Here is a 7,500-nt window from a genome sequence, read left to right on the forward strand (position 1 = left end):
CTCAGACTAATTGTCAACAGCCTTAACTCTGTGACGTACAAAATTGGCACCTTTGATTGGCAAATCTCCACATCATGTCTAAAACTCCACAGACTTCGTAACGAAGATCAGAGACCTAAAACTGATTCAGTAGTGACTGTGTGGCGACGTCTACAAGGTGATCACACCTTACAGGATAAGGATAGAGCTACACTAAACCCAGAACAGATTTGCCTTTCGCTGGAACTTTGCCTTAAACCACAACCAAGTAACTTTTCAACCTTCGTAAAATATGATCATAGCTGTAGAGGGGAGTGTGGCCTGCGGACCTGCAGCGAAGCGGGCTGTGCCAGGACCGGCTTTGAGATCAGCAACAGGTGCTGCTTGTCTAATCACCTGTCGCAAATGTTAAAAGGCAGCAGCCGGGGAGGAGAAGAGAGTTGGAGTTGGAGGACGAGCGAGACTGACACACACAAAAAGACAAATGCTGAAAAGCACAACAGAGACTATTATTGAAAAAGAAACAAGTGTTCCGAACCCTGAACAAAGCTGTCACGTCGGTGAAAAGAGTCCTCCACAATAACTTTTGGGATGATATATCGACTTACTCGGTAAGACATCGCTCTCATGGCCTTAGCAACATCGAGGAGGGTGGCAGGAACCCTACCACTCAAAAAACTACAAATGTGCTGATTTGCTTTATGGCATACGTCACTCCCCTCCTCTCCATTCGTTAAAAAGACAAAAGTCGGTGCGAAAGCCTACGTGCCAACAGAAAACAAAAAGAAGTAGAAGAACGCCTACGTGCAACTACCGCTATCATGGCCGGAGCTCCAAAACAACCAAAGAAATGAAAAGTTTAGTCTGAGGAGACAAAAAAAGAAAGATAGAGCTTGCCTGGATAAAAGCACAGTCAGGATCAACATTGCCCCAGGTTTTCACTCGCTGAAATGAGTTCAGAGACAAGGAGGGGTTTCAGACCGATGCTGCCTTGGTTCTGTTCCTGCTTGACTAGTAAGTAACTTGTAAGTAAGTGAGGTTTTAACGCAACATACTTTCAATTCATGGGAACGTTTTACCAACAAAAACCTGGTAGTGCTAGGGGATCACCGGTATCCCCAATAGTAGCACATCTTTACATGGAGGACAAGGAAAGGAGAGCTCTGAGCACTTTTAAGGGAACAGCACCAAGTCCTTGGTAAAGATATGTGGATGACTAACAAGTCTTCAACGAGGACATTAACTCAGTGGACAAAAACATCCAGTTCACCCGTGAGGATGTCAGACAGTAAGTTGCCTTTTTTGAACTCTGACATCCACATTGGAGCGAACAGGTGCCTCCATGTCAGGGTTTACAGAAAACCCACACATACGGATCAATACCTACTTTTGGACTCACCACCCAGTGGAATACAAACTGGGTCTTATCAGAATCCTACAACACAGAGCTGATAAAGTCCTCAGAATCCTACAACGCAGAGCTGATAAAGTCCCTAGCAGCCCACAGGCCAAAGGAGAAGAGCCAAGTGCATCCAGTTCTAGAAGAAGAGAGAACAGGGTAAAGTAAGGAGGTAAGAGGTGACAGATGCAAAAGTATTGCCATGCCATGTGTATCAGGTCTCTCGGAGAAACTCAGAAGATCCACTTCAAGTCCACTTCAGACCAGGCAACCCCCTGAGGCAGTGGTGCATCCTAAAGACCGGATACCCCAAACACAACAACCACTAAGCCGACGAATGGCACAGCAAAGACGGGCATACCCTTCTCAAGACGGGCATACCCTTCTTAAGACGGGCATACCCTTCTTAAGACGGGCATACCCTTCTCAAGACGGGCATACCCTTCTCAAGACGGGCATACCCTTCTTAAGACGGGCATACCCTTCTCAAGACGGGCATACCCTTCTCAAGACGGGCATACCCTTCTTAAGACGGGCATACCCTTCTCAAGACGGGCATACCCTTCTTAAGACGGGCATACCCTTCTTAAGACGGGCATACCCTTCTCAAGACGGGCATACCCTTCTCATGACGGGCATACCCTTCTCAAGACGGGCATACCCTTCTTAAGACGGGCATACCCTTCTTAAGACGGGCATACCCTTCTCTCAGCTGTCTACCTGCACCTCAGGCAGGTACATCACTCCTTTGACAACAAAAACAGCAAGATTCTGGACTGAGAGGCTGGATAGTGGAAGCCATCTATGTCAAGGTTGAAAAATACTCCTGAACAGAGCTGGTCGTCTGCGACACCACCTGTCTACCACATACAAGACTGTCCTTTCAACCATTCCTAAAAAGACTCTGCTATTCAGCATCTAACAAATAACAGGACTTAAACATACTCTTGTCACAGAAAGGGAAGGGTATGACATTTGTTTACAACTGAATGGAACGCTCAAGTGGGTGATTCGGACTAATTTGGACTGGTATTGGTCCATCCAAAGCAATCCTTCCGCCATACCTAACCAGGGGGGATTCCACTTCAATGACTGACGCTGGAATCAGATAGATAGATAGATAGATAGATAGATAGATAGATAGATAGATAGATAGATAGATAGATAGATAGATAGATGGATAGATGGATAGATGGATGGATGGATGGATGGATGGATGGATGGATGGATGGATGGATGGATGGATGGATGGATAGATGGATAGATAGATAGATAGATAGATAGATAGATAGATAGATAGATAGATAGATAGATAGTACTTTATTGATTCCTTCAGGAGAGTTCCTTCAGGAAAATTAAAATTGACAGTAGGATTGCTCGTTTGCATCTCAACAGTTGTTTTTTTTCACTATGATGGGGCGGAAACATCCTGGCCCAGGCACACCCTCTTGGTGTATACATATTTGGGGTCTTGGCACCGGCCGCTAGACTAGATCTGATCAATCTAAGTCTGAGACTAGATCTGACCAATCTAAGTCTGAGACTAGATCTGACCAACCTAAGTCTGAGACTATATCTGCTCAATCTAAGTCTGAGACTAGATCTGACCAATCTAAGTCTGACACTAGATCTGACCAATCTAAGTCTGAGACTAGATCTGACCAATCTAAGTCTGGGAATAGTTCTGACCAATCTATGTCTGGGACTAGATCTGACCAATCTGAGTCTGAGACTAGATCTGACCAATCTGAGTCTGAGACTAGATCTGACAAATCTATGTCTGCGACTAGATCTGACCAATCTAAGTCTGGGTCTAGATCTGACCAATCTAAGTCTATGAGCATGAACTGATGAAGCCTACCTGGATGCAAGGCGAAAGGTCTTCTAAGACATATCAAACAGTCCAGTTGCGATCGATCGAATGCCCTGAGGAAGTAACAATTTAAGCTAATTGACACAAAGTCTGTCACGATCCAATCAATTTTTGTGTAAAGTAAATAGAAACATAAATACAAACCCTGTTTCCATATGAGTTGGGAAATTGTGTTAGATGTAAATATAAACAGAATACAATGATTTGCAAACACCCCCATACCATCACACATGCTGACTTTTCCACTTTGCGTGGATAACAGTCTGGATGGTTCGCTTCCCCTTTGGTCCGGATGACACGATGTCCAATATTTCCAAAAACAATTTGAAGTGTGAACTCGTCAGACCACAGAACACTTTTTCACTTTGCATCAGTCCATCTTAGATGATCTCGGGCCCAGAGAAGCCGGCGGCGTTTCTGGATGTTGTTGATAAATGGCTTTCACTTTGCATAGTAGAGCTTTAACTTGCACTTACAGATGTAGCGACCAACTGTATTTAGTGACAGTGGTTTTATGAAGTGTTCCTGAGCCCATGTGGTGATATCCTTTAGAGATTGATGTGGCTTTTTGATACAGTGCCGTCTGAGGGATCAAAGGTCACGGTCATTCAATGTTGGTTTCCGGCCATGCCGCTTACGTGGAGTGATTTCTCCAGATTCTCTGAACCTTTTGATGATATTATGGAGCGTAGATGTTGAAATCCCTAAATTTCTTGCAATGTCACTTTGAGAAAGGTTGTTCTTAAACTGTTTGACTATTTGCTCACACAGTTGTGGACAAAGGGGTGTACCTCGCCCCATCCTTTCTTGTGGGAAGCGGTTTTTATAGCCAATCATGGCACCCACCTGTTCCCAATTAGCCTGCACACCTGTGGGATGTTCCAAATAAGTGTTTGATGAGCAGTCCTCAACTTTATCAGTATTTATTGCCACCTTTCCCAACTTCTTTGTCACGTGTTGCTGGCATCAAATTCTAAAGTTAATGATTATTTGCAAAAGAAAAAATGTTTATGAGTTTGAACATGAAATATGTTGTCTTTGTAGCATATTCAACTGAATATGGCTTGAAAAGGATTTGCAAATCATTGTATTCTGTTTATATTTACATCTAACACCATTTTCCAACTCCTGTGGAAACAAGGTTTGTATATTCTCAATTATTGACTTGTCATCTTTTACCAAATATGCTGTGAAATCCCTTTCCCTAGAAAAAGATTTCCACCATAGTATTAAGCATATTTATTTAAGTATATTTATTTTGAAGCCAGAATGAAATCTTCTAAGTCCTGGTCTCAGAGTGTCATGAGTGAACATGAATGATGCAGCCAGAGATCAAGCAGGATCCACTGGAAGTTTTACTCATTTGATGTGACACACAGTGCAGCAATTACAGATCAGTATCTACATCGGGACAAGGTCATTAAACGGCATTGATACAATAAAATAAGCAGCTAGCGTGGTCTTTTTAGATTAACTGGATAAATTAGCATTGTCTGTGACCCGGACCGCTCTGGCTGCAGTGCCCTCTGCTGGTTTTTCAGGGGAGTGTGTAACACCACGGTCACATTTATTTGTGCATCCGGTTTGTGGAAAGAATGTCTCATCGACACAAAAGCAAAATTCAATACAAATACAAAATCAAGTTTATTTATATTCAAATCTCAGACAAGTATTTAAAAATACACAAATATACATATTCTTGGTTTATTTGTATGTCACATTTTTATATATACATTTTATTTGTATATATTTTCATATCTCAAAAATATATTTACAAATACGCGTTTATTTATACAAATGATTTATTTATTTGTATATCACATTTGTATTTGTATATTTATAAATATATGTGCATATGTATTAATATCATATTAATAGATATGAGTTTATTTGAGATAATTCCACTTCCAAACTGAGACGCCCGGGCTTGGACCCGTGACCATAACAACTCTTTTGATGGAGAGAAAAACATGCAAAGTTGGTGGGAAGGTGGCAGGTACGCTCCTGGCATTACTTACACCACATATTTCTTAATAAATCATGCTCTGATGAAATCATGCCGCAAAAATGAGAAGAATGCTCCTTTAGGCCTATTAGACTGTGTGTGTGTGTGTGTGTGTGTGTGTGTGTGTGTGTGTGTGTGTGTGTGTGTGTGTTACACGTATTAGTCATGGTAACAGTGATGTCATGGAAGAGAAACTTCTACCTGACCCTCTGTGTGTGTGTGTGTGTGTGTGTGTGTGTGTGTGTGTGTGTGTGTGTGTGTGTGTTCCCAAAGTAGGTACTCTAAAGTTCCAGCAGAGGTAGTATGTTCACCTGTTGAACTCCAACACACTCAAACTTTTTTCATGCAGTAGTTTGGATGTCTTTTAAAAATCTATGACAGAGTAAATGATAAGTAGCTCAGGAGAATAATGAACACATGACATATATATACCTACTGTATATACATACACCTACACACACACACACATATATATATATATATATATATATATATATATATATACATACACACACATTTTCTATGTATATATACATTAGGTCAGGAGAAAACACAAAGGCTATTTCATCCCGACAAGCTTTTTCGCAGGTTTATGTTTCCCGGCTCTTCAGGGGATTTAAAATCCCCCGAAGAGAGTATATTCTGCTCTACCTTGGTGTTTAGCACTGTATTTGCCCCCGAGGGCAAATAACGGCAGACTTTTTATAAAGTGAAACATTTTGAAAATAAGAATGTTAAACGTTAGGTCTGTTTTTCCCGATTGTGACGTCTTCAAAACAAAGAGGCCAACAGACGCCACAGGACAATATCACTAGTTACAACACAACAATATCACTAGTTACAACACAACAATATCACTAATTACAACACAACAGACTGACACCACAGCATGATCGCAAAATCCATAACAAACACAAATGACACAACACCATACTTCAAATCCGCACAACACAACTTTAAGCCACAAAAGACCGCGAGCCTGGAAGTCACGGTGGCGATGGACCGACTTCCGGAACGCAACATGAAGTGTGAGCCACAAGACGCAACTTAGCAGCCGAGGCAAAGTCACTCTGTCAGAAGCAAAGAAATACAAGAGCTGGCACAAGGAGGCTGTGGAAATGAGGAAGCCAGTGGCCAACACCATCAACAGTAAGTACATGTGTGGAGGGAGGTGTGGCCAGCGCGCCTGCAGGGGCAAAGGTCACTGCCCCCGTCTACGGTGCTGAGGACGGGCGCCATCAGACAGAGGCGGAGCATGTGCTGACAGCTGGCAGGTGATTATATTTCACAGGTGCTACCTGTTAATGTAATCATCTGTTGTCTTTAACAGGAAGCGGCCGGGAGCAGGAGAGGAGAGAGGATACGGATGTGGCTGGAAATTGTAGAGAAAAACTTGTGGGCGAGGAACAGATACTGTACGGCCAGGCCAGGAACTTTGTTGAGCAGGTAAATATACCGTCTTTTCTGCACCATAGGGCGCACCAGCTGGTCTTTTCCTCCAAAAGGTGCACTGCATTACAAGGCACATTAAAGGAGTCATATTAGTATTAGGATGTTTTTCTCAATGTAAAAGACTTCCTTGTGGTCTACATCAGGGTCCCCCAACCTTTTTTCTACCAGGGACCAGTTTATTTTCACAGACCAGCTTTCTACTTCAGGCAGATAAAACCAGCAAAAACATGAGCATGAAAAATGATCCTTTGGCTACATTCTGCACATCAACATTTTAGCTGAGATAAGCACCAGCGCCCCCGCCACTCCAAAGGGAATAAGCGGTAGGAAATGGATGGATGGATGTCCATGAATGTGCATTGTCCAATGTACTATAAGAAAGGAGTTTGTGGAGAGGCGGGGCCGGCAGTCCAAGATGGCGGCGAGGAGGTGTGGACGGCGAGCGAGTGGCGAGCGAACGGCGAGGCGGTGCGCGCCAGGAGTGACGGCGCAATCGTGATCAGGTGTGCGGGGCGGCCAGCTGGCCACAATAAAATAATCCCGGCACACTCTGTAAACGTGGAGGAGAGAGAGGAAGAGAGGAAGAGAGGAAGAGAGGAAGAGAGGAAGAGAGGAAGAGAGGAAGAGAGGAAGAGAGCCGGAGGAAGACGCAGACGAGGCCGGCTGAAAAGCGAAAGCTGAAAGCTTTTATTGAAATACTAAAACACAAACTGCTGGACGTAATGTCTCTCTTTGCTGGTCCATGGAAGCCAGACGGTGAGAGTCCGACACACAGTTGTACTAACAAGCTGA

General features: G+C 43.2%; 1 protein-coding gene across 1 annotated transcript in view; it reads right to left on the bottom strand.

The window, feature by feature from the left end:
• The window catches only part of fndc3ba (fibronectin type III domain containing 3Ba), a 76,489-nt gene that overhangs the window by 57,912 nt on the left and 11,077 nt on the right, over nt 1-7,500 (bottom strand). The gene's annotated exons all lie outside the window — the stretch shown is intronic.

The sequence above is a fragment of the Nerophis ophidion genome, linkage group LG03 (genome assembly GCF_033978795.1).
Source record: "Nerophis ophidion isolate RoL-2023_Sa linkage group LG03, RoL_Noph_v1.0, whole genome shotgun sequence".
NCBI classification, from domain to species: Eukaryota; Metazoa; Chordata; class Actinopteri; order Syngnathiformes; family Syngnathidae; genus Nerophis; species Nerophis ophidion.